Raw genomic sequence first — 27,869 nt, 5'->3', positions numbered from 1 at the left:
TTTACGTATAAAAATGCCGTTTGTTTGTCCAAGGGACAGGTAGGGTGGGGCGTTCATGCGGAGAGATGCGACAGGGCTGACTTCAGAGAGAAATACGACAACAACCGCAGTCGGGTTTGGAACGCGGGATACACGGTCGCAGCGTGGAGACGTAAAATCACCAAACAAACACGACAAAGAACGCCAGCGGCTTTTGGTCAGGGAAGAAAGCTACTTGGTACTTTGAAACAAAAAAATTTGCCTTAAATGATGCAGTCTAAGGCAATCTTAACTAATTATTGTTTCTTAAAGTAGATAAAATTCAGCAAAAAGCTTTAAAAAGAGATATCTCAGGCACAATATCAATGTCAGGGGAGCGCAGAGTCTTCTTTGAACTTCCTGCCAGCGGCGAGTCACTTACGGGAGTTTTATAGCACCGGCTTAGCAGTGGCAGCCTTCTGGATCTGTCACATCTTGTTTTATTTGCATCAGAGGCTATAATTATATTCATACGAAGTATACCCTATCTGAGAAGCCGAAAGCGGGCCCTGATTTATGCTCCCTACAAGGCAGCTCTTCCCCTCCCGGACGCGATGTGCCCCGACGCGGGGGCGGCTGCCCCACACGCCCCTGCGGGACACGCGGACGTGTTGCGGGGTGGCCGCCGGCCCCGGCACCTTCCCCGCGCGGTGCTGCGCTCGGGGCGTCCCGCCGCACGCCAGAGCTCGTCGCGGTGACGGGCGGGAGACGGAAACACGCCCGGGGAGCGCCGACACGTCCAGCGCGCCGGGGCGGCGAGGCCCGCAAGGCCCGCAAGGCCCGCAAGGCCCGCAAGGCCCACAAGGCCCGCAAGGCCCGCAAGGCCCGCAGGCGGGAGCACAACCGCTCGCTCCCGCGCGGCAGCCGCGGCTCACGGGGAGCAGCACAGTGGCTTGCAGGTTCGGATGAGACCCTAAATTATTAACCTGGCTCTATGGAGAGGATGATGCTGGTCCCACAGCAGCACTCACAGCTGCCTCCCCAGCTCAGAGCCTTTAGTGCTGAATTAGCCATGGTTTGTCTATATAGGTAGGTGTTTACTGGAAAACAATTTGAAAAAGAAACGGGCAGAAAATTTCCAGTGCGACTGCAGAGATAGATAGACTCCCACGTGCTGCTTCCTTAGACAGGAACTTCCAAAGCTGCCGTAGCAGGTGTCTCCAGTTTACACAGCTCGTTAGCTGGATCTCTATTTCAGGAGCTTCTGCCTTCCTTTGCTGATATTCCCCTTAGCAGTGGAAGAGCAGTGATTCCCTGCTTGGTGTGTGAGAAACGTGCCCGTCCCTGCAGCGCACGTGGCACGGCGGCGCAGCACCGCTGCTCCGCTTTGCTGCCGTCTGTTTGCACCGAAACATGTCCCTGTGCGTGGTGTCGGTGGCAGCGACATTCGGTAAGTGACATGGGACACCTCAGAGGGACTAAATGGGAGGGAGTTTGTTAAATGCTTTAACAAACCTGGGAATGGTTGGTGAAATTGTGTGATTCATCCTGTGCATCAGCTTTCCCTTCCCAGCAATATTTTATTTCCTATTAAGCCAGGGAATGTGACAAGCCTGGTTAGAGGCATGACTTTTTTGTGTGTGTGCACAGAAGTGAACTTAGTTTCTTGTGGGTCTGCTTGGGGTCAGTTAATGATTTACAAGGAAAAGCTGCTGATTGGGGCAGAGTGCTGCGTGAGCAAAGGCCCGACCAGCCGGGCAGCAGCGGCCCCTGCACGGGGCTGGCCCCGCACCTGCACTGCGTTCACCCGTGCTCTCTGCATGAATAACCGGCCTTGAGAAGGGTGGGCAGAAAGGCTTGTCTTCACGTCGGTGCTCTCCAGGCAGAGCAGCACCAGGCGCGTACCAGCCTCCCGTGTTTCTGAGCTGTGCTGGCTGGGGGTTCTCTAGCCTCTTCCCAGGCAAAATCCCCCTTCCAAAATCCTGAGTCTTGCTTCCAGGGTGTCCTTGTCCTGGCAGCTTCCAGGCCCCCACCGGTGCAGTGAGTTTTCCAAGGAAGTGTAGGTCACGGCAAGCAGCGAGACATGCTGGCCGTGGAGCCAGCGCCCGGTGCGGTTGAATTTATAGCCCGTCTTGTGCTTGCACTTTATTTCTCTCCCCCGTTGTTGTTATTGCGCAGTCATGCGAGCCTTCTGTGTAGTGTCAGCCGGAGACCTGGAAGCAGGAGGAAAGCGCTTTCCCATACCTCGCTCGCTGCTGTTATTCCGAATTCCCTATCTCTGAACTTGGGGAAGGTTTCAGACCCCTCGCCGGGCGCACCGCTGTCACGAGTTCCCGCGGCGGGCGGAGGTGTGCGGCTGCCCTCGTCCTGCAGGGAGGCACAAGCCGGAGCCGGCCGACCCGCGTCGGTGCCGCGGTGCTCGTGGCCGACCCCGGGCAGGGGGAAGGGGACTGACAGCCCTTTGCTGCTCACCTCTGCAGTCTTGAGACAATACTCATTTCTGCATTGCTCATAAACAAATGTATCTAAAACACCACACTTTATATCCACTTACAATTCTGAATACCTTTCCATTTATCTAAAGCTTGCTGAGGTGAGTTCCTATAAGGGAAGACTTATTTCATTTCCATGAAATGTTTATATTTTCTGGGAAGTTTCTCTCTCACCTCTTTAAATTTTACTGCAGTTGGCGTGCAGCCTGCAGCAGGGTCCTCCCAAGGAAGCTGGTGAGGCAGGGAGGCTCAAGAGGGACTATAAATTTCAAACTCTCTGGGTTAGAATAATTTAAGTGCACCAAGATCTTAACCTTAAAGGATCAATACGGAGTTAGTTTTTTTTTTTTTTTTTTTTTTCTTGTAGTGCTGTAAAATTCAAGCTAAGGGGGAAAAAAAAACCTAACAGGGGGAAAAAAAATTCAAAGTAAATAAAGATTGTATGTGAACAGGGCACTGATCCTGAACTATGTTTCTGGAGTTTCAAATTATATTGTCAAAAGGACGTCTGTTTTGGCTGTTCATGAGAATAACCATCTCAGGAAGGTTTTCGTCACAAAAAATGTGAAGACCCATGATCTGGTACTCATCCTTACAAAATGGATGTAGTTCTCTTTCTGCATCTAATTTCTTTACTTAAATCCCAGAAGGGACTTGGCCTTTTCAGCGCTGGTTGTTGGAGTGGATTGGGGTTGGCAGATATGATGTGTCCTCGTGGGCGATGGGTCTGTGGTTGTGCAGACCGCTACTCCACGCTTCACCTTGCTGCAATTGTGTCTTTAACTAGTTTGCTGAGTGTCCAACTTAATATCAAGAACGTATATGCACTGTTTCTGTCCTGCATCCTTCTATATAGTACCTGTGTTGAAGAAGGCACTGACTAACCTGTTTTCTTCCCAGAATACTAATGAATTGTCTCAGTCGAATTATAGCAATATATTTAGGCATTCATATTTGTTTTTGGGGGAAAAAAACCTACGAATGTGGCTTGTAAATCTTTGCAAAAAACCCCCCACAAAAATATCACAATCTAGTATAAGATCCCAGATGGGGCTTATGCAGCAGACGTGCAGGATAAATGCATCTTAAAAGCAAGGTTTAAATAACATTTCCTGTTTATTATTTCAGCCAGGACTTGAGGTAGGATTTTCTCTGTTTTTCCTGATGACATCACAGCCACCTAACCCAGATTTTTTTTACCTTATTTTAGTAGGATATTCAAGATCATCAATCTAACGTGGGCAATATGGGAGTCTGAGGCCAGGATTTGACAGGTGAGTGCAAGAGAAGCTGTTTTATAAATTCACATTTAACCTCTAACTCTGCATGTAGTCTCTGCTAATAATTTTCAATCCGGAACGGTTCCGCCCCACAGCCCTCCCGCGGCCTCCAAGCACTGCACGCATCTCGTGTGCCTGCCGAAAGCAGCCCAGCTTCCCTTGGAGCACACCTGTAGGCGACGGCCAGCTGCGTCCTGGCCGAGGGCAGTGCCATGAGCGGAGCTTGCCTGCCGCAGCCGAGTCCGGGGCTGGAAGGTGCTGCTGCAGGGGACATTTATGCTGGTGAATTAAACGCTTCAGGGTGCTGGATTATCCACAGTTAAGTGCAATAAAAGAGGATGAATTACCCAACTGGCTCGAAAGGCCTTCTGCAGCTGCATGGTTCAGGTTCCCTGTTTTTTAGTAGAAGACCAGTCCACACAAAAATCTCAGATTCACAGCTCTCTTGGTTGCGTGAACCCAGCTATTTCTAATTGGCTTTTTCCTCATTGGATCTGTGTGCCTTAATGCTTCTGTCTCTGTTACTCTTGCCTGTCCCTTTTCCACATGTCTAGGGCACGAGGACAGTTTGTCTCTACATGCCATGATTTAAAATGCATGTACAGACAGATGTGTGCATTCTCAGGTATGGACAGCAAAGGACACCTGTACTGTTTATTGTAGGATATCAGTGGTGATTAACCCTTAGTCACTAATTTTGCCTCTTTACTTTGTGATAGAAGCTGTATAAATTACCATTTTAAAGCAGTGACATATATTCATCATTGCATTTTGTTTGATATGTAAGAAGCTTTAAGATCCCCCAGGCGCAGGCACAAACAAAAAGCAAAATCCAAGTATTTATTTTTATTCATCATTAATAGGAATATATTTCATCTAAGAGAGGAGGCTGGAATTACATAGGCTGTCCTTGTTGTCTTATGAGGAGTCTTAATACTTGTGTACTCTTTGTGAAGCTTTTTTGGGAAGGTGTCTTGCATGTATTGTGACTTAGTGCAATTTGACAGCCAGGGATCAGTTTTGCTTATCATGGCCTAAAGAAACATCCATGTACATTTGCTCACTCACAGAGTGAAATAGAGTATTAATTTTCACTTTTGTAATCTATTGAGAATTCTTTGCAGCAAGTCGGCATCATGTGAAAGAATATCACAAGAACTGCATGAGAACAGAGGTGGTCCTGTGACAGCTGACTGTTCAGGTCCTTTGTCTCCCCTTCTTTAATTGGCTGATTAGACCCCAGAATGAGTCTTCATCAGCTTTGTTTCTTATGGGAAAGCTGTTTGAAAATCCAAGCTCACTCTCTCAGAATCGCCTTGTCTTTAGCAGGAGTGCACACAGACAACAGATCCCTCTGGTATATCTTCCTGCAACAAAAGGCACAGCTTTCACTGGTATATCAGATTTAGCTATCATCTAGTAATCCTGTTCTGTATATTTTCTGCCAGTTTCCCTGAGATAGTTTATAAGTCTCAGAACCCTTTCTGGGCAGTGAGAAAAAGCTATGAATTCATCTCCAGAAATCCCATCTTGACCTATGACTTTGTTTTTGACCTGGACTTTCTGAGGAGCCCGAACCAATGGAGGCAGAGCAGAGTGAGTGCTCGTGGTATTTCCAGCCCTATCAGCCTCGGGTGAGTGTGGTCTCATCCCCGGTTGGCCATGTGAAACCAGCAGGGCCCGAATCATTCTGTGCCACCAGTGATAAGGTCCATAGTTGCTTCCCCAGTGTGCGCGAAGCCCCTGCCTCTGCATTTTAGCCAGAAAAACACCCCAAACCTGTCCGAGCTGAGTGTAGTCAAGCCTGCCCCAGCCTTTCCAACAGCCAGACGACAGCACATGAGGGCAGAGGCTTGTGCAACTGTGGTCTGCTGCTGCTGGAGCATGGCGGGAGCCAAAGCTGAGCGCCATGCTAATGTAATTTGTCCTCCCGTAGCTTTCAAGATAAGAAGGGAAACGTGGTGTTGATTTACTTAATAAAAGTGACACCCCTCAGCATGCGGAAGCCATCGCTGCCTGTCACTCGGCGCTGCTCGGACAGTGCTGCTGGGCTGTGTGAAGTTATTAAGCAGAAACACATTGCTTGGCCTGACCGTTAGAGCCAGGTTTAGGAAGGACAGATATCAGACCAAGTCAAAGAGCGTGTGAAAGACCAAACGGTGTTTCTCAGAAAGCTGCAAATCTGGCTGCAGAAATGTGCACAGACATCTCAATCTGGAGAGACATATTTCTGTTCCTGGACAAAAATCTCACAAGAAAGCTTAATTAATTCAAGCTGCTTTTAATCCACATTTTGTATCTGACAAAGCTAAAGAGCAATGCTCTTATGAGTCTCTGATACAGAGAGATCCTACAGAAGAGAAAGCTTAGGAAATCTACCCACAGCTGGTCAGATTCAGAGAGGATGTGGTCACTGGTTGCTTTATAAATGTCACGATTTTGGGGTGTATCTAGTGAATAATAAGGGCTGCAAACAGTCAACTGGTCAGTACTTCCTCCCAGGGCCTGGGATCTTCTCGTAGTTAAGGTCTGAGCAGGATGAAATGGATTTTCATTCTTTGATCTTAAAAGGGGTGGTTGGAGCTGGAATTCTGCCTGGACTGATGTCAAATTAAGTTGTGCATATGGCAAAGTTGCTCCCTTTCCTGCTCATCATGCCTCTTGCTTCATCCTGCCAGTCTCCATCATGCTGTTTCACACAGTTAGAAAGGAGAAATGCCTCTCCGCTTTCATCAGGATGTTCGCAGGCCAACCACTGAAATCAAACGCTAAGCACAGGCAGCCCCAGCTCGGGTTAAATAGCTGTGATGAGGACTGTAGGGAAGTGCTGTAAGCACTGTATTAACATGGAAAGAGCTAATAAACAAGATGAGCTGAGTAATTACAGGTTTGTGAGCTTGGCATCAGCTGTAGGAACGATAACAGATCAGCTGAGAGGAGACTTGATCAATAAGAAAGTTCTCATTAATGCTGATCATCTGGGTTATGAAAAACAATGTGTGTTAACTATCTCAGAAATTGTTTTGAGGAGAAAACACAGAAATCCTAGGCGATGGCTGACATGACGAGGGAAGGCTGGCTGGTGCATCTCCCCTTGGTGTTGCTAGTAGCCACAGCTGGAGGAGGACACCGGAGCAGAGCAACCCTCGGCTGCGGTGGCTTTTGTGTTTGCATGTGGGCAGGGCAGCGGAGCCGGCAGACAGACCTCGGTGTGACGTTTGGCTTGATACCGTCTGACATTTCATTCAGGAAACGAGTAAGTCGCGAGCCCAGCAAGGCAGATGTTAATCAGGGCATTTGGAGTGGAAATTAGGAATTTTTATTTTCTGTGTTTGGCACTGCAGCTGAAGCTGGCATCTGAATTAAAAAGGTGGATGCATCAGAGAGAATCCCTGAGGAAAGCATGGACTGATTCTGAAAAGCATGTTTGGAGCTGGTACGCAAGCAGCAGCGGGATCCCCTGGGTGCCTGCACCTCCCAGCAGCTTTGCCCAGCCCTTGGCGCGGCCGTGTTGCTGGGTCCCCCCACGCCGCAGGACGGGCCCCAGCCCCTGACGTCCTCCCTTGGGGCTTCCCCAGCGCTTTGCGGTTAAAAACAGCAGTGATGAGAGGCAGGGCTTGCTCGGGCGTTCCCCACCTCTCTTTATGCCCCGTTGTTGTAATCATCGCAACTGGCAATGGGAGCGCTTGAGGCTCGTGGAAGAGCTTTGCCATTGCACAGAAGAAACCATGATCTTTTAAAGTGTCCTTATCAAAAAAGAAATCACTTGTCTTTCAAGTTCACTCTGGGTAAAGCTCAGAGCTTGCAATGATTCTTCAGATAGGAAAGTAATGAATTAAGTAATTAGTAACAGGCTATGGTCATTATAACTGCAGTGAGAAAAACTATTTGAAATTGTTTTCTTTGTAAAAACACTTCTTCTCAGTAAATTAGCAACAGTGCTCCTGGCAGAGAGACATTCATGAAAGCAGGATATCTAGTGACAAGGAACAGAGAAAGAGACACAGAGGAAATATTGTGAACAAGGTTATTCCTAAATTTGAGTGTTTTTCACACTTGCTGGGAGGCCAATGGATCTTAGATAAGCAACAGCTTAAACGTTCTTGTGCACAAGTTACTTCATAGCAAATGCTTCCTTTGCGGTGGTAAATGATGGTAAATAATGCACGCTCCAGAGCAGGAGGCAAGGCCTTCGCTCAGGTTACTCTGCTGTGCGATCTAGCATAGCAGAACGAACAATGCAAACAATAAATAATGACATAATCAAAAAGCCTGGAAGCCCTTTTTCCTGTAACCACATATATCTTTTAGCGAAACACTCTGATCTCACAGAAGTAATGCACCATTATGCCCCTGAGGCCACTCCTCTGATTCCACGTTTTATGGACTAGCTCTTTATTCCTAAATTCAGCAGATGCATGGCTTATAGCTGGTCCCAGCATGGGATGCATCACAAGCAGCTTGTCTATTACAAGTGACCTGCAAAAGAGAAGAAATAGTGTTTGTATCCTCTGTAGCATTTTTATGGCTGAAAAAGAGGACTGAGAAGCTTTTTTTTTCCCCTTTGTGTCCTGTTTGTTGCTCAATACTAGGTATCTGCAATAGCAGAAATACTGAAGACCTGTCTTTTATTTTTCTGGGGGAAATGGAGGACGTGTGCTGGAAATCCTTGGGAAGAACTCTGCTCGTACAGCAAGGCAGCTAGAAATTATCTACAACTGTTCTCTGGGATTTTAGCTGAATATCCCTCCTCATGCAGAATTTTAGAGTTTTTTAATAAAAGTATGATTTTTAAAATATGCTTAAACTGCTGTGGAAGGTTTTATAAGCGCTTTTTAGATTTCTGTTCAAATAATTGTTTTCCTTTTTAATAAGGGATTATTGTATTACTTGGTATCATAGCACAGTAGACATTAAGTAATTGCAAAGGTCCTCTTATCCTTTGAAATGTACTATTTATTGTACATCTGTCCTTCCAGATTAGAGACTCTTCTCTCAGTGACTATTTTTAGGGGTGTAGCGCTGAGCTGTGTGCCAGGTTTGGACCAGAGGGACGGAAGTGATGCAGACCCTGGAATCTATTTAGTAGCTACCCAAATTCCTGAGATTATGCCTACAAATGTGTTTTGAGCTGTAGATGCGTATATGCATCATCATGTTACTGCCGAAATGTTCTGGACCACACAGTCCACGTGACGGTTAGAAACCATCATCTCATGCGCTGGAGAACAGCGGAAAGTGAAGGCTCCAGCTGCTACTGCCTGAGAGCCGAGACTACACCTCGTGTTACTAGCAAATGCCCATCTCCTGTGGAAATGTATGAAAGCTAGTTCCTGGTCATCTTTGGGTCTTGCTTCAGGGCTTGGCTTGGCCATAAGTAGCAAAGCAAACCTCCTGTATGTGAGATCATACTGCTTTTTTGGCAGGTGATACTATATTGGCCACCGCCAGAGCCATAATAAACTCTGGTAAGTCCTAAGCACCATTACTTAAAGATCTTTCTGCTTCCAATATTTCTCACTTTGTCCTAATCCCAGAGTTCTGCAGCTTAGTCATAACAACGTAATTTGCTTTAATTGCTTTCTCCAAATTTTTTTCATCACACCCTTGCCCATTTCCTTCCCAGAGCTTATTTACAGCTCAGCTTTCTCTTGGCTTTTGGATATTTCAGGCAAAGGCCCTGGAGCTGCTCAGAGCAGGCACTGCTCTGAGAGGTGACTGATGTGCTACGGGCAGACCTCAGCTCTGCCCAGAAGTCAGTGGCATGGTGTTGGCTTTGTATCCCGCGGAGAGGGGAACGCGGCACAGAGGATGACAACACATGCAATAGGAAAACTGTAGCTGTCAGTTTGACCTCTCTGGAGGTGGCTTTCGATGAGACTTCTGTAAGGGGAGGAGAATGATAGTTAGATGTATATTTAAACTATACGTGAAAGGCAACCATGCAAATGTGTTTGCTAGGTCATTTTTGGCTTTCATCTGGATGAAGGAGGAGCTGTATATGCATATGTCCCAGTTAAACACCACCTGCCTCCTGTGTCATGCGTCAGCTGTGGCCACCCATGGGGACTCTGATTTCCACTGTTGGCTGGACCGTTCTGTAATCGGACACCAAAGTGTATGGCACAAACCAGGACTAGTATTTGCTGTCTCTTATTTTCCTTCCGCTGGCTCCAGCAGCTTCTCTGGCCTTCCCACAAAAGCCAGCGTTGTATGGGGAGGAGCAGCAGTCCAGTGGTTTCCCTGTGTAATTCCTGCATGGAGGTGAGAGATGCGGAAACAGTGAGAACCTGTGAGCTAAGGAGGACATTATACTGCAGTGTAATTACTGAATGAACACGCACAGCCCCTAAAGGGTGCTCAGGATGGATAGAGGACAGGAGTATTAGGAGCAGGTAGTTTCAATTCCTGTGCAGAAAGGGTTGGAGCTGTGTTCCACAGTCGGGAAGTACCAAAGGTGTCAGGGATGTTTACACAATGGGCTTGTACTTTTCGAAGCTTGTACTACTTTGTTTTACATGGAGTTTCTAACCCCCCCATTTCTTTATGACAAAGTCAAACCATTCGAAAAAGCTCTGTGTTATCAGATACAGCAGCAAGACTGCTGCCTATGTCACACAGTTTGAAATGATCTCTTTGCTGGTATCTTTTGTAGAATGTTCTGCAATTTGCAAGGCAACCCTGTTTTAAGGAACAGTGCATGATGGGGAAGGGAGAAGGCAATGGAGGGATTAGCCCTCAAGTTATGGAAGAGTCTGATCTTAGTTATCTGAAACCGTATGGGCATCCAAACCCAACAGGACTGCAGCAGGAAAGGGAGGGGGAGCTCATTTCTTCCCTGGAATGGAATGACACGTCGCTAACACTTTGCCAAGGAGCTTTATTATTGTTGGTGTGATTTCAGGGTAGCAAGGAAAAAGCTCTGAGCGCTGATGGGAAGGACTTGCACTCTTGCTTCATGGTGCTTAGCATTTTAAAATAATCCTTTGAAAGGAGAACACAATTGGAATCACAGTTGAATGTGTTGATTCTTCTCCCTGCAAAGTCTACAGAGAGCCTTACTATAAGGGGGAAAATCATCTGTGTGGCCTTGAAACCTTATATAATGTTTCTGTGTTGGGCCAATAAAAAATATCCTAACCGTTATTTTGTCTGAGCTCAAGGCTTGAAGGAAACATCGGGCTGAGTAGGAAAAAAGTTCTACAGTTACAGCTCTTATAATTCTCAGAGCTTTCCCCCAAATACCCCCTACTTCCAAGCCCTGTCTCCAAACACTCAGACTGTGGAAGTGATAACCTGCAGACTTGGCAGTGTACATGACGTTTTACTAAGGGAGCTTACACAAATATTATCTCAAGTGAAATGAGGGTTTAATTCTATTATCTGTGGCTTTTCTTTCCCTGGGGTCAAAAGTACAGAAAGTGGTCATGTTGTCTTTATAGCCCAAGAAACAAAAGACCTGTTTTTAAACCAAATAATTAGTCATCCAGAACTAATGTCCCACAGCACTAACCACTAAGGGGGCTTTAGCGTGATCTGAACCAGTTCGCAGTGCTCCAGCCATGTCGCTTCAGGAGCGCTGGGAAGGGCGGCTGCAGCAGACGCGCTCCAGACGGGTGACGCTGTCATCAGGGAAGCAGGGACTGCGCAGGGACGGCGAAGAAACCCTCGGATAGCCTATATCTTGAAGAGTGCTGCTCCTTGTGTAACACTAAAAGATGTTCCCCGCTGCTTTGTCTTTCTGTTGTAGCGGGTGCAGGTGTGCAGCTGTACATGGACACCCTTGCGACAGCCAGCAGGCTACCAGGGAGAGCAGAGGTCAGCTCCAGGGTGATGCTGGTAGAGCCCCAGATGCAGACTGTGTGGCAGAGCATGGCACAAGACAACCACCGCTGTGATCAGTGAGTTGCTGCTGTTTGGAGGAAGAAACTTTCCACCCCAGTACCCAGAACTGGGATTATCCCAGATCTGCTCTTTAGCCTTGATTAGTTACTCGTTTTTAGCAGTTGTTGTTTATAGCAAAAGGAGCCCAGGCTCAGTTCTCTGCTTTTAGCATACTCTTAACTATGTTCTTGACCCAGATCTGGAAATTCTGAGATCTGTGAGAGAATGAAAAACACTAGAGAAGGTTTTGTTTTGTTTTTGTTTTTGTTTTTTTTTTTAAGCTGTGGAGCTAAAACCTTAGTAGCTCCTGTGCCTGAATCCAGTCTTCTCCACTTTTCCTTGGAGCTTGCATCTTCAGCAACTCCCAGTCTAGACAAAGATGCATGAAGGGAGCTGGGAGGCAGCAAAGTGTTGCAGCACTGTGTTTCTATATGCTCTGTTTGGCCCAGTGCTGTAGTGTGACTTCACTTTAGGTAATGAAAGAGGTAAAGAGGAATGGCACCCTGTCAGAACAGGGTTTTGGTGATGGATCACGTCAGAGGTTGTGCCCAAGAGCTGTTGGAACTGGCATGCACTGAAGAAGTGAGCTGGGAAGTGTGCCTGAGCCAGCAGTGCGTGCATACGGCAGCTTTGCCTGTGCTGCCAGGTGACACCGTGGAGCAGAGCCGGAAGCTCTATTCCTACGCAGCATGCAAACCCTGATGGGTCATAGCCATTGTGACCTTGGCTTAGGGACTTAGGAAATTAATGACTTGCAGCAATTAATGTCCCAAGCCAGCTCTCTTAGCTAGTCATTAATTTGCAAGCAGTGCCAATAGCACTGATTATTACTGCTTAGAAGAATGAAGCAGCTCTAGCCAAGGCTTTCATTGTGCCTTCGTCTCTGATAAGCATTGCAAGGGTGAGAGCTGGACCTTCTTGTTCACTGCAGGTTCTCAAGGAGGAAATGCTCCATTAGTTTCAAACACCTTCGTATTTTCTAAATAGACTACGAAAGTCTAATTAGGGGGAAAAAAATCGAAACACACAGGAGGGGGAAGCAGGGAAATGTATAACTAAAAGTAGTAAGGATGCCCTGGAAGGTCTCTTAGAGCTGTACAAGCCCTCGGACATGGCAGAAGGTCAAAGCACAGGAAAGACAGTTGTAGCACTTTAAACAAAGTCTTGAATGTAACAAACAACATGCAAAAGCTATGGTTAAAGTTTTTTTGATTGTGCCTGTAGATAAATGAGGAATGGAGGCAGGGGGAAGCTTCCTTTTTGTCTCTTCTCTAATTTTGTGCCCATTTATACAGTCTGCTGAAAGTGTCCTTGGATTATCAACAAGTTTCCTAGCCATCTGACCTTGGCTATATGTTTTGTAGAAGTCAGTGCAGAAGGACTCAAAGAACTAGCTCAGTTCCAAGCCAGGCTGCTAAAGTCCAGGAAACCAGAAGTTTGCCCGAATGGGTTTAGCACTGCTTATTAATAAGTTCTGCACTACAGTGCAAAAATACGGACCTGAGAGGTGCTTCAACACAATGAACGCTTATCAGTTTCTGGCATCCCCTATGACTGGATATGATTGGCCAACAAATTTTACAACTGCTTTATATGCCACAGGGAGTGAGACTTTCCAGTCAGCTCGCATCATTTGTCAAGTAACAACTACAGTCCTTGCTCAGGATTCAGGAGACACCGTCCATTTTCTGTAACTCCCTAAGTCATCCCAGACCTTTCTTTCCCACTGCTTTTTCTAATACTGCATTGGGAACTCTGAATTAAAGCAAAAATTATTTGTCTTAATAAACAAGTAACTTTGAAAAATGTTTCATTTACAGCATGTGCTGGAATAACAAAACTCAATGGTATTGGTATGGTAGTTACAAGTGAAATAGTCCTTTGCCCTGAAAGATACTATGCAGACTTTGTTTGTTCAGATGGCACACTGTCCTTTTAGACTAAAACTATTACTTAAATTTTCCACATAACAACTTCCCAAAGATGCCTTTGAAAATTTCTAAAGACAACATGTACTTAATACTTTAATATAATCAGGTTTGATTCAATACAGATTGTTCAGAAGCACCAAATATCTGTGGATGTATCTTGGGTTGTATCTAAATCTGTACTTCCGTGCATAGTTTTGTGTCTGAAAGCAATCCCAAGCCACACGGTCTGTGAAACAGCCCGGCAAGCTTAGTAGAAATATGAACCATGTGAACTGTGATGCCAGTAAACCACAGATCTTCCTTTTGTCTGTTTTGGTAGCCCTTGATCCTTCATGGACATGGAAGTATTTTTCGGTCCAGCATCTGAAAAATAAGGCCACTCTGGATTCTGGAAAGAAAAACATTCTGTTTAAATCCATCCTTCTATATTTTTGTTTTCAGACACTGTCTGTCAGTCTAGCCTTTGAAATTAGCACAAATACCCATGAGAAATATAATCCTGCTCAAGGCTCTGAATCAAATACATTGCAGCCGATAAGTACTTGCCCTTTGACTTCCAAATGATGTTTAATCTCTGAAGCAGGTACAGTAACCTTGGATAATCTGCTCATCAGTTTTATAGGTTAAATAAATGGATAGATTAGTTTCCTCTAGATTTCATTGTTCTATAACAGCAATGGAAACATAAGACAGTACTACAAAAAAGCACCAAGAGCTGTCTGCTGTGCCTTGTGGAGTCTATTAATGAGCTTCGAGAAAAAAAATCTTTATTGCCCCGAAAAAGGCTCTGTGCTGCCCAGGCATTTCTGGGGTGAGGGAACTCTGCTGTCGGACTGTTATCCCTGCCTCAATCAGAGGCAACCAGCTAGCAGAGCTGTTAACTGCTAGTCAGACTGAAAGAGCATGTGCTTGTGCTTTGGGCTGCAGGAGACACCAGGGCTGGCACCTTTGCTCTGCTTGAGGAGGAAAGGGTAACGCTGTGTTTCTCTTTGCAGGGTTTGCACATTCATTGTGTGTATCTCAATATCCCTGACTTCACTCAGCAGCTTATTGGACACTTTAATTTACTCAGAAGAAATAACAGAAAGAGAACACAATCATTTTAGATATTTAAAGAAGCAACATAAAGAAGATTAATTAAAGGACACTTCTACATATTATTGTGCATGCTAAGCGAAAAATTTTTAGTAAAACAAAATAATATCTGTATATTTGGATGAAAATACTTTTAAAATTCAGATTCAGCTCAGAATTAAATGAGCAAGTGGCAGAACCCATTGCACAGTCTACAGAACTCACATAACTTGTGATTTGAATGCTTCTATGATGCTTCTTTTTTTCAAAGCAAGTTGAGAAACAAAAGTGAAGATCTAGTACAAAGTGTTCCCTATGAACCCTAAGGACACAGCAGCCTGCAACTGTTAGCCTCTGTGTCCATGAAAGTGTCCTATGGAATCATCTTTTGGTAGGACACTATTACACATTGTTTTGAATGCAAGTGGCAGTAATCAGCATGGCTTCCTTGTCATATAAGCTGTCAGGACAATTGGAGCATGTACCATTACCCACCTCAAATCTGTCATTGCGTAGAAGAGACTGTCAATAGGGAAACTGTGTAAAATTCATTGTCTAATGCAATTTAGGGATCATTTGGAGAGATGATTTATGGAATTATAAAGGTCTGACATCTGCTGACCACTGAATTACCCTTTAAATTATTCAATGGTTTTGGAGATTATCTCCTGACCTGCCGTGACCTAACCTGAGTTGACTATTGCAGCAAAGAGTGTTGCCTGCTGCTGCAGTGCAGGCAGGTCACATGCAGATTTTACACCCTGTTGGTAGTAAAAACAATTCATTAAGTCCTGCCTGTTTTTTCAATATAAATCTATAAAAAAAGCATTAAAGTGAAGGTCATATCAGGTCAAAAGTCCCCAAATCCTCTTCCAAAAAGAAAGCAAGCTGCCCACACCTCTACTTTATCAAGACTGAAATCAGGCTACATTCCTCTTTGCTAAATTTAGCAAGCAAAGTCAAGCATTTTTGAAAAAGTGGTAGAGATATGCCTGATTTCTATTAGTCAGAGCAGGCAATAGTCATCTTAATGTGGCTATTAAGGAGGATTTGTGAAAAAGAGAGCAGACCACACTTAGTGACAGTAGCTGTGGCACTAGCCCTGCACTCCAGAAGCACTTATTTGCTGCCATGATAGGTAGCTATGGCTTTTTTTACTTTTGGTTGACCAGTAGATCTCTGAAGCCAAAGAGGAAAGCAACAGGAACTTCTCAGCTGTTTTTGTTGGAGTAATGATGAAAAAGTACAGGTTGTATTTATAGAACAAGAAAATTAAAGGCTGAGTAATGGATTTCAGGCTAGGTTCAAATGAAAGCACTTCGCTGGCATGTCTGGTTAAATAAGTGAGGCTGATGGGGGAGATGACTTTTCAGAGAGCCACTGGAACTGTTAGAAAATGAACGAGTGTTTAGAGAGATTTGGGCAGGAGCTACTGATCCTGATAGAAGCTGTCCACACCTTAAACATGACAGGGAGAAAACAGTTGCAGAGTAATGTCTATGAAAAGATGCCAAGCTAAAGTAGGTCTAGGCATATGGGTGGCAAAAGACTATCATGTAAATGCCATTTCGGTACAAGTAAAGAATCCACCACAGATATATTGGTGTTATTTACACCTGTTGAAAGTTCGTCCAGAGTTAGACTTGCCCTGTCAGTGTATAAGAGTATTTTTTTAGGAAAGTTCTGATGAATATTTGTGAGAAACTAGTAAGAAACCAAAGTTCTAAACTGTAACCCAAAGCCTTTTCATGCAAAAAGCAAAAGGTGATGTTTTTCATGTGACTTTACTGATCTAATAGTTAGGTTAGTTGTATGAGTTTCCTCATCGGTCCCAAAGAGAGGCCCTTGAGGGCAGGACAAACTGTTCTGTAAAGGTGTGTGCATTAGACTGGCAAAGCTACATGAAAAATTATGCCTCTCCACTTCTGTAGAAAATGGAATACTCTCCACATTTCCATGCGAGTATGCTGTAAAATGGTGATTCATCTAAAGCTGAAGGGTATAGCTAGATGAGTGCATAGAATAAACTCCTTCCTAGATGAGTTAGAAGAAAATGATCTTTAGATAGTATCTGTCTCCCTACTCCAGTTTTCCTGTGTTTGAGACAGGCTCTGGTGCTAGATATCTTCATCATCATTACATTTATTCAGTTATTATAATTTTGCAAGTGCTCTGACTACATAAACTACAGGTATTAGTGTTTCATGGAGCTATGAGAAATGCTCTTTTTCCCCCAGGCTCTATCTGCAGGAGACATTGCTAATGCTGTGAACACTAATAAGGACTAGGGAGTTCTTGATCTAAACTGCTTGAGGTGTTATGATTTGGCCCTACCGTATTAGCAAAGAGGCTGAAAGTGTTTGGGACTTTCTATTACATGGCAGATAATGACCAGCAGCTACTGCAAGAGCTTCTCAGGTTGCTGTGCTTAATCCAGCCCCGAGAGAGAGAGGTCTCCTGGTCCGTGATAGAGATGCAGCCAGGTGCTGGTTCCCCAGGGAAGCAAGGAAGGGCATGGACCTAGACTCGACTTGCTCCGAGGTTTTCCTTAATTAAAGCCTAAAGGTGGTGAGACAGTGAAGGTGCTGGTTGCTTAGCACAAGTCAGCTACAGAGAAATACAGGACATCTGACATTTCCTAAAAGAGGTCACTCTAATCTATATGTTTGCCTTGGAAAAGCATGAGGTGTTAGAAAGCTTGATTTCCCTAATAAAGCAGTTAAGAGACATTTGGGAGTCTGGATGCTTATTCTCCCTTGAAAGTTCCTTGGGGCAAGAACAGGATCTCACTATGCATGTATACAGCATTTAGCAAGAGGAGCCTGCCTGATCCTGCCTGAGACTTGTGAGAGCTACTTAACCACAAATAAAATGCAGCTCTGGGTGGATGCAAATGGACTTTGACACCTGTGGGGTCTGCAGCTTGCTAAGAGCAAGCTTTTAAACCAGTGTGTCTGTTGTATCCTATGCACTGAGGAAGGCAATGAAACAGATTTCTGCAGTGCCAGACCAGTTCTAATTGCAGGAACAAGAATAGTGACCTCACAGGATTTCTTGCAGACACAAAACAATGATTTTTCTTCTAAAGTTGTGGCTTCTACAGGCCATTAATCATCTTGTGCAGGGGTTCCATATGCTAATCAAGACAATGTAAGCACGTGTGCACATGCTCTCTCTCTCACACACACGCATATTAAAAATGATCTTGAAGACTTATGACAGCTGCATGATTCTACATGTCTTAAATCCCTAATTCTGCATCCCTTGGAAGACACTTCACCTACATATTTATGACTCTTTGCCAATAACAAAGAGAAGTTTCTTTTCCCGAAATGCTACAGGTGACGGTGTTACAAGGGACAATGTTACAGCTCTGTTGCTTAGGGGCTGAAGTGAATGTCCGCAGGACGCAAGTGTCATACCAGGTTTTATCTCCCTGCCCATGCAGCTACAGAACTGTATGTTCTGGTTTGCAAGACAGACTGATGAAGTTAATGATGGGAACATGCATCTTGCCCTACCTTATGCCTGAAGTAGACTCCCTCGTGCAGATCCCAGGACATCCTTGTGCTGATGGCCAGCATCGTGTGTGTGCACCACCCAAACTCCCATGGGACCTCCAACAGGCAGACGGGGACAAGCAGTGACTGGTGTCATTCTCAGGCAGTACTTCACGGTTTATTGTCTCAAATGAAGCTACCAATACCTTTGTTTTGTCTTTGTCTTCAGGCCTGGAGTGCTGTGTTTCACCATGCGCACAGGGTCCCTGCTTTACTGTCCTAGGAGGGGCAGAAACAAAGGTCTGGAGGTCTCTGCCTGTAGCAGGACGAGGTCAGACAAGGGCAGGCGGGTGTTTGGCTCTAGGGAGACTGCCCGAGCTCCACATACTCATTACAGACCTGTTGCCTAATGCTGCAAAGCTACAAACACTGGGAACATGGCAATGTCCTGCCCTCTCCACCCTGCGAGGGAGGTTTGCCTCGCTCTATCAGCGAGTGCCATCTCCTAACTCCCTGGGCACCTGGAAGTAGCGAGGGCGGAAGCACGCCTGGGGCACAGACGATGTGCAGCTCAGAGGAGCCACGTGTCGTCGTTACAAGCACTTCCAGCGCTGGCCCCGCTTGGTTCAGGTAGTGGATATTGCCCATGGATAGCGGAGCTGACAGAAGACGGAGGAGCAGGTAGGCACAGCCACCGGCTGCTGCCGACAAGTGCTCTCGGAGCGAACCGAAGGATGGGCATATCGAGACGCGTGTATAGAGAAGACTTTCTCTGATATATGACTGATAGTCTCTTGTTGAAGTCTCGGAAATGCTATGGTCAGGAGGAGAAAACAAGGGATAAACATGGAATGCAGTGGAATTATAAGACTGGAGACTTGGAGAGGGAAGGGCCATGCCTGCTGTGGAGCAGACGTGTGCAGATGTCAGTACGGGGGCAGATACAGGACTCTCTTCCCCATGGTGAGGAATTGAGCACCCTTCTTAATGGCAGGACTGGTATAGCAGCTGGGAATTGAGACTTCAACATGAGAAGAAAAATAAAAGCAAAAAGTCCGGAGCAAATACTGGGAGGACAGACTGGCGAGACAGATTCCTGGTTTTGCAGAGTCAAACATGTAAAGTGTTATATGTCTTTCCTGAGGAAGCCTCATGTGGGCAGGGACTTTCAGACTTGTTTTATCAAGCAGTGCAGCTGATGAAGCCTTATTCATAAATGCTAATTGTCCTCCCCAGAGGATGCAGGTTTGTTTCTTTGTCTAGTTCACTCGGTCTCCACAATGTTTACAGAACCTGGGCTTGAACCTAAGACGTCTTCCACGGCGCGTTTGAGGTATGCTGCCTGCACCATGGGATGGTCTCGCGGACACCGCTTCACTCAAGGAGGGGAGAGTCTTTTTCCTTTGAATAATGAAACCTGTATCCTGAATTGCCCTGAATTAGGTGCAAAAATGCACCAGTCCCTAAGCATTTTGTAAAGGGAATGCTCTTCCTTTAGATACGAGATTTGTGCAGTTAGTATGTAAGCATGTCGATCTCTGTCAACATGCAAGAGAAATACGCTGTCCTTTGATACTCAGCAACTTCCAGCACAGGTGCTCTGCTATGGACCACAAAAACCAGAGCGGAGGCTCACTCCTCCCCCTCTTTGGTGGTGTCTGACGCAGTTACATGGTCTGCATTTGAAACTCCTGTTTTCCCTCACCATGCCACAGTGGATTTGCACCTAACAGATACAGATATCATACACACATGCATTTACTTGTGTGTTTCATCCACAGTTTGAAATGCAGCTGCATTTAGTGTAGCAGACCACGACTTTTTAACCCAACAATTACCACAGTCTTAGGTAAGCAGGACGTGTAAGAGGCTTCTGCTAACTTTCACCAGATTGAATATTTGATTAAAATCTTTGCAGCGATAATGAACTGTTGGGACATTATTTTTTTGAAGTATATGTTTTTAATAGATTCGAAGAAACATAGGACCTGATATCAGCTACATCATTACAGTCTAATTGAAATATTATTTTTAATACAGATTTACTGACAAACATTTCTCAAAGGAAGTTTTATTCAAATAATATCCCCTTTCCCTCTCTCCATTTGCATCTGATGATGTAGGCAGTGAGAAGCCAGGGTTGTGGGTGGTAGCTGGTGCATAGAGATTTATTTCACAATCCAGCTTTGGCAGCAACCGTGCGAGTTTTTTTTTTGTTTGTTTGTTTTTTAATAAAAAGTTGCAGTTCTTTTCTGTTTGTGCCAGTTCCCAGGTAAGCAGAGTGTTCCTGAACATAGTTTCTTCAGCTAGCGGGTAACAACTTTCTTGTCTGGCCAGCTTCTAAGGATGTTAAGCATGCCTCTATATTTTTTGCTCCTCTCTTAAATTTCTTAGCCTCCCACTGTGGAGCTCACAGCGGGTTTTGCAATCACAGGATTATCGCAGGGACAAGCAGTGGCAGCAGACGTGCTTCACACCATGCTGCCGGTGCCAGCCCCAGGGCTGAGCCCCATCGAGACAACGGTGCTGAGCTGTGACCTTCCCCAAGCAGTGCTGCAGCCCTAGGCACACCATCTCCTCTGGTCCTTTCCTGGTGCATATACTTCATTAAATGGAGGATATAAAACTCCTTAATTTGCCTCTCCTGTGCCCTGTTAGCACAGTGCAGCTGAAGCACCTTCTGGAGCGAGGCTGCCGAAAGCAGGATTTGCTCCCGACTCTTCCTTTCCCTCCAAGGTGGATGTTTTAGCTACATGCTGGTCCGCAAACCTTCCGTGCGATCTCTGCACCTTTACGGACTTCAGGACTGGTGATTGAGTTTTTTTAATTCCCCAGGGGCCTTAGAAACTGGGAGATTCAACTTAATGCAGTTAAAGATTAGAGGTAACACACTGATTTCACTAACTGACAGTTTTCCTTTAATTTGCTCTTGTCTTTGTTTTCACTGTGCCATCAGAAAGCAAAATCACTGAGCTAAATTTAAGAGCCTAAGTGAAAAAATAATTTATGAAGATAAATACTCACTTTGAAGTTAATTCAGTATTTTTAACATGACTTATCAAAGCACCTGCACCTGTCCCCTTTGCAGGTTCCAGCTCAAATGTTGCTCAGCAGGGAGAGGCTGGAATGTCACTACAAATCCTGGACTAGAGTCGGGATGTTTTTTTTCCTCCTCATTCACTAGAATAACTTATTTTCTAAGAAATGAAGTCTAATTAAACATGCATTTGGCATAAAAGCCTCTTTATTTCCTTAACATCAATTGTGTGTGTGTTTAAGCATGTGGGGTATAGGCATGTGTGAGAGATATGAAGGACCCTAATCAAGCTTGCAGAATTAATCAGAATTAACAATTGACATTTTAAACTCAGCAGAAGAGTCAAGTTTTGTTTCTGCTACCTGGAGTCTCAGTATTACGCTAACATCTGGCCAATTGCAGAAGGAAAGTCAAGGGTTCTAACTCACCATTAGGTGGTGCCCCTGCCTTTCACTGAAAAAATAAAACCAAGAAAACCAAAAAATTTTTGCACCAAAGAATTTACTACCTTCATTTTCATTATGCAAATAAAAACAGTTCTAAGAAAGAATCTGTAGAGGAAGATTACGTTTTAGTGTGGGAATAAATGAAATACATGCACGTTTAATGAAAGAGTTCTTGGCTATCGAGGTGCTTGGAAGAGCAGAGCAGCTCCCGCCCGGCGCCCAGTTACGCTGCCGTCGCCCGGGCCTCGACGGTGCTGCCCAGTGACGCCGCACCTGCCCCTGCCGCCACGGTTCTGCGGTGGGCGTGTTTTACGCCTAGCCTTTCTTACTGCGGTTCCTGCCGATCGCAGAAAACTGATGTCCAGGAGGGGCGTCTCTGACCCACTGAGAGTCATTTTACACCCTGGAGCCACCTCCTGTCCCTGGATCCAGAACACTCCACCTGGTTAGGCACGAGAGCAGCTGGACGCCAGGTCCAGCTCCAGCCGGGCTCCAGGTGAGTCTGTCCTTTAGGAGCTGGGGGAGGCAGCTTGTGGTTCAGGAGAAGTCCTGGGTTCCAGCAATCCCAGCAAAGTCTACAGCCACATTTCTGCACGTTGTCTTTCCCATTAGCATAATTGAAAATAATGAACTGAACCAGCAACCTCAAGGTTGACTAATAACTACAGCTTCTCTGATGATGAAAAGTATTGCATATTCTATTATTAGCGAATCAATATGAATACTTGGCAGACATACAACAAAAGCTATTGGTCACACAGATTTCTCTATGTCTTTCAAGTAAAATGCAACAGCTAAAATCTTTTATTTTAAGCATTACCTCTTTGATTTCATCTCTTGAAACATTCAAAATTACTGTTATTTTTATAATTTGCTTGTCTGCGATTGTGGAACCAGAACCTTCCAGTCATCCTAGCTGCTTGTTTCCTGCACTTCTCTCAGTGCTTATGGTTCCTGTTTCAAAGCCTGTCATCCTGACACTGCGAGCCTCATCTCGGTGCGGCAGAAGCAGCAGCTGCCGCCTGCTTCCTCCCTTGGTGACCTACCCACGCGCTGCCCCGCCTCGCTCTCCTGCAGCCTGTGCTCGGGTTTAAGCCATGAGCCACTCGGTAAGGGAGACTTTTGCAGTTCTCCAGGCCACTCTGTGGAGGAAAGTGGCTTTCCCTTATGTTTGTCCGCTGAGCATAAAGCTGCAGCGTTCAGCTGGAGCGAGGGAAGAAAGCGAGCGATGCAAGGAGCTGGCGCTGGGGCTGGTGCCGCCTCTGCTGGGCAGGCGCTGGGGAGGGTGATCTGCTGGGCGGCCCCAGGCTTCTCCCCGCACCTCCAGGGCCTCCGCGGGGGCTTCGTGGGGAGCTCGGCGCCGAGGGCAGACCCGCTCCTGGTGCGACTGCACGGCGCGTCGCTGCGGTGGGACCCGCTGCGGTGGGACCCGCTGCGGTGGGACCCGTGCTCTGGGGCCTCTGCGGTGCGGTGCTCTGGGGGCTGCGTGTGGGTCAGGCTGGCCTGACAACGCCGTTTAGCAGGACGCTGAACGAGGGCGCTGGGTGAGTGCCCGTGCTGGAGACGTCCTTTCAGTGCCCTCCAGCTCCGGCGAGCCGCCCCGTGCGCCTGCGTCTGGAGCGACATGAGGAGGCATGAGGACATGAGGGTCCGGCCGTCGTCCCGGGGCTGCACGCGCGGTTCCCGTTTGCCGTTGCCCTGCCCTCGCCGGGGGCCGTGGGAGAGGCGGAGCGGGCGGTGGCAGCGCGAGGCGGCGGCGTTCCCGCAGGCCGGAGCACCCGCCGGCGGCCGGGGCGAGCGCTGGGGCCCTGGCGCCCGTGTCGTGCCGGTGCCGGTGCCGGTGCCGGTGCCGGCAGCTCTCCCGGCTGGCCCTCAGGCCGTCGCTGCGGCAGGGGCCTTACGCCGGGGCTGAACCTGCAGCAGAAATGCCGCAGCCAGAGGTCGGGCGGTCGTTAGTCTGGCTGCACCCGAATGGCAGGTAGCACTGGAAACCCCTGGCCTCGAGCAGGCCGTGGTGCGTCTGCTGCCACGAGGTAACAGCGTGTCTCTGGAGGCTCTCGATGAATTTATGAACAATCACACACCTGATAGATTACCGGGCTGCATGTTTTGCTCAGCGGTTAGTTTGGTAAGGTTTGTCCATGTTTGGCTAACACTTTGAGTGCCATTTTCAATACAACGACATTTTTACAGGAAGGTGAAGTTCACATCCATTTCATCTGATAGTGTAGTCAAGCATGCAACACCACACACTTTTCAATGTTTTATTTATTTATCCTTTATTATTTATGCATTTGTTTATTTTTTAAGTGTAGCCTGTTCATTTGGGGGGTGATTTCTTTTTCCCTTTTTTTTTTCCCAAGTTCCCAAAATGAATCTAAGTAATATGGAAAGTAGCTTGCACAAGGAATTTACCCAGATGAAATCATCTCTCTGACTCCCGTTACCGTCACCAGACCTGATCCCGACCTGACCTGCAGACCACGTCCCAGCTTGGTCTTGGACCCGCCTCATCACCGCAGCCTTGCCTGATGGTCTGGGCTGGCGGCTGCCCCGGGCCCGTGCTGCTCTCCTCACCTCTCCGGGTGCCGTGGGACGGGCCAGACTGCCAGGCCCTACGCTGCCGGCCAGGATCGCCCCAGTTCCCGGCTCCATCGCTCAGAGGCAGCCGGCCCTCCCTGCTCCGTTTCTAACCGTGTCCTGTTGTCTCCAGAATGCTCATGCTGCACGACCTGCTGTGGGGAGCTGATACCACCGCTGACTTCTGAGTCTGCAAAGACAGTTTTAAACAAGCTTCTCCAAACCGAATTCGATGTTTTTGGGTGTTGCTTGCTCCTTCCGTTTCAGAGTTTCCTGGGAGTCCTAGCTCAGCTTTTGCCCCAGGAAGGTGGCTGTGCTGACACGGCGGTGAGCGGCCGGGCTGCAGAGGTGCAGGTAAGACTGCGCCTTTGTTCCTGGGCTGCTGTGGAAAACAATCCCTGGGAATGCGGCTTGCACCTGCTTCCTTTCTTGATGTCATCCTTGGAGATGAACTTTCAGGCTGTGTCAAACCTAAAAGAAAAAAAAAATCAAACAAAAGCTCTAGTCATTGGTGAAGGATTTTCTTCCTTGAACCTCTTCCAAAATCACTAGCTGCATGTGCCTTCATCTGCGAGCGAGCAGGAACGTTCTCAGCGCGCTGCGGAGGAGGCCATCGCGTTGCTAGTGCGCGTCCTTGGCAGGAGGATGTGAATCTGCCCCGATGCCGAGTGAGACGAGGGAGGTGCTGGGATGGGAGATCTCCATGAATATACAGACCGTGCTCTCGGCAGTTCAGCCAAGAGGGAGTGGGCATGCTAATCAAGCTCCGAGTACCTCACCTAGGCTGTGCCCACAGCTTTCCCTGGAGCACTGCGTGGGTATTTGGTTATTAAAATCTAACTGCTGGTTGTCAGACCTGGTGCAGGTACTGCTCAGGTCGAATCCACTCCCCGAGTCACGCAGTGAGCGGTTTGCAAGCGTAACTCGCGGGGCCAGGTCTTCTCTGGCTGCTTTCAGCCTCCCCCGGTCCCAAGGGCTGGCACGCGCTGCGGAGGCTTTGGCTCGCAGGCAGCTGCGTCCCGGCGGGTCAGAGGTGCGGGAGCGAGCCAACCCCCGCGGGACGCGTGCTGAGGAGCGACCCGCCGGCGTGAGCCACAGCATGCGCGGAGCTCGTGCTGCGTGCTGGCACCGCGGCCGGCGGCGGCGAGGCAAATCGGTGGAGAAGAGCTGCTTTGGCCTGTGCAGCAGCCAGTTTCTAAGGGCTGCCTTGCACCCAAATCCTGCGTGGTCCCGAGAACCGAAAGGCGCAGGCTTGCCTGAAAGGTAAATGTCCAGGGGGGTGGTGGTAGGAGAGAGACAACAGCGTTCCCAAGCTAGACTTCCAAGGATACTGGCACGCAGGCTGAGGTTCGCGGCCACCTCTGGGATACTAGTACTCAAGCTGCAGAAGGGTGACATTGCTTAGTGCAAGGCTCTCAGAGACCCCACTCCCGAGATGCTGCTGATCTGTACAGAAAACTGGTCTGAATGGCGCAAAGATGCCCGAGGTCACCCAGGGTGTCCGTCTGTCCCCATGAAGCCTCAGGCCTGAGCTGCTCCTCTGAAATTTCACACAGATGTTCTAAATGGCTTTCTCTGTTTTGTTTTTTTTTAATTTTTGATGCTATGACAATGATGCAATGAAGTAGATGAACCATTCTATCATGTATAAAGTCATTAAACACAGTTGCTATTTAGCTCTAATCAAAACAATAACCAAGATCAAGGCGTCTTACTGCCAAATTGTTTCACTATAGGGCCAGCAGACGGTAGTTCGTTGCACATTACTTCTACTAGCCTGCCATGAAATAATGTTAATAATACAAATAACAAAAAAAGAAACAAGCTCAATAAAACAAAACATTCAAAATTAAATTTCAAAATGTTCCAAAATGAAAAATTTCTAAAACGAATGTGTTCCTATGGAAGTTTTCATTGGGAAGCCTTTACAGAAAAGTGCAGGTTTGTCAGAATAGCCTTTTCTAACCAAAAGCCTTGCTGTAAATCATGACTGAAGGGCATGTCTCACCGGGGGCAGAGATGGGCCCGGGGTCTGCGGCCACTCTGCCCCCAGCACCCCTCCATTCCTGCATGCCTCGGCAGGGGAAGAGACAACTGATATCAAATCTTGCCTTTCTGTAGGCCACTGTGCTGCAGGTTGGCTTGATGGAACAGGAGCAAATCCCTCTCTTGTGGAAATTTTTAAAGTTCAGACATAATATATTGAAATGTAAAATACATTCAAATTAGAGACTAGGTGTAACAGCGTTAGTGGCTTACCGCAGCTGGAATTCGGTGCTGAGCAAGGGAAGGCGGCAAGGGCTGGCTCTAATTTGGATCAGATGGCGTGCCAGAACATGTGCGCTGGATTTGGGAGGTTTTCTGCGGGGGTGGCAGGGGGTCATCTGCCCCACAATAGCAGCACAGATTCACAGCGGCCAGCCTGGCTCGCTTCAGCGAGACCCGAGTCCTGACGAGATGGGTCATCCCAGCAGATGAAGGATCGATCTCAGCAAGTTGGCCTAGTCAGATAATTGTACGTAAATGAACACAGGCAGTAAAATACCTCCTCATTTACCAAAAAGCCTGGCTCTCCCCGAGCGGGACTGCGGCGGGCTGGTGGGGCACTGCAGGAATCGCGCTGGAGGGACGGTCCGGCCTCGCTGGCTTCCAGCGGAGGAGAGCAGCGGAGGAGGTTCAAGGAGATCCACGGTCGTCGCTCGCCAGCGCCAAAGGCTGCAGGTAGGGACCTCCGGGTCCCGGGTTTGGCCGCTGCCTCCTGTGCCTGTTTCGCAGCATTTTGGGCCTCTGAGCGTTTCTCAGGACGCCTCTCCGCTCCGCTGCCCTTGCGCGGCTGCGGTAGCTCCGGTCTCGAGCTTACGCTGGGTCCCGCGTGCCCTGTTCTCCTGCCGCCCGCGCTGCCCGGCGTGGTGCTGGGGCGGCCGAGGGGCTCTGGCCCAGCTCGTGCGGAGGGCAGGGACGTAGCTGGCTCTGCCGTGCGCGTTTGGGCACAGCTGCCGAAAGCCACACCGACACGACGGCATTTCTGCGAGCGGCAGCTGCCCGTCCTGGCGCTGCAAGCCGCGGCGCTCGCCGGCTCTCCCAAACGTTTTGCCCGGTGCTGAACCCCGCTGAGCATCCAGCACGTGACCTCAGTAAGAGCAGGGTGGGCAAATACTGCTCTGAGCTACCAGAAGGTAGAGGGAAATCTCGGCATTGCTCGTGGAGTTTTGTAACTGACAGAATGTGCGTGAGTTGCCACCAGTCTCCGTGTAAAACTCCTACAGTTGGGCAGTGCTGGGCTGGGCAAGGCGGCAATTTAGATTTGAGGGTTTCAGCGTGGCAAAACATTCCGGGGCTTATACCTTTTCTCATTGCTGAAAGATAAAGTCAGTCTCAACTGCTTTTAACTTTGCGTGGCTCAGAGATCTTTTTTTGTTCTCCCTCTTTGATTTCCAGCGCTGTGCACGACTTCCGCGGAGGACCTGTCTGCGCCGTGCGTTGCGGGGAATCAAAGCTGCTTTCGCTGCGCTCCCAGCACAGCTACCGAACACAAACTGTGCGGCAGCCCAGCGGGAGCCGCGCGCTGACCTGCGATCAAAGAGAGACGTGGCTCTGCCGCCCTCAGTGCCAGGCGGTCTTGTTTTAACTTAAGAATGTCAAAATAATACAGAATAAAACACGTGAGGAATGATCTCCCATTGCTAA

At 47.5% G+C, this 27,869-nt stretch overlaps 1 long non-coding RNA gene across 2 annotated transcripts; it reads left to right on the top strand.

The window, feature by feature from the left end:
* LOC112990454 (uncharacterized) lies at positions 1-27,869 on the top strand. Of its 2 annotated transcripts, XR_003261077.2 has the most exons (5): positions 1-1,408; positions 3,661-3,724; positions 18,349-22,098; positions 23,966-26,903; positions 27,621-27,869. It is a non-coding gene; the product is annotated as an uncharacterized LOC112990454 (long non-coding RNA). The 2 variants fall into 2 exon arrangements; XR_010392423.1 differs by lacking the exon at positions 18,349-22,098.

This window comes from Dromaius novaehollandiae, chromosome 20 (assembly GCF_036370855.1).
Source record: "Dromaius novaehollandiae isolate bDroNov1 chromosome 20, bDroNov1.hap1, whole genome shotgun sequence".
In the NCBI taxonomy this organism is placed as follows: Eukaryota; Metazoa; Chordata; class Aves; order Casuariiformes; family Dromaiidae; genus Dromaius; species Dromaius novaehollandiae.
Note: the sequence above shows the minus strand (reverse complement) of the source record. Positions and strands in the feature narration are given on the sequence as shown.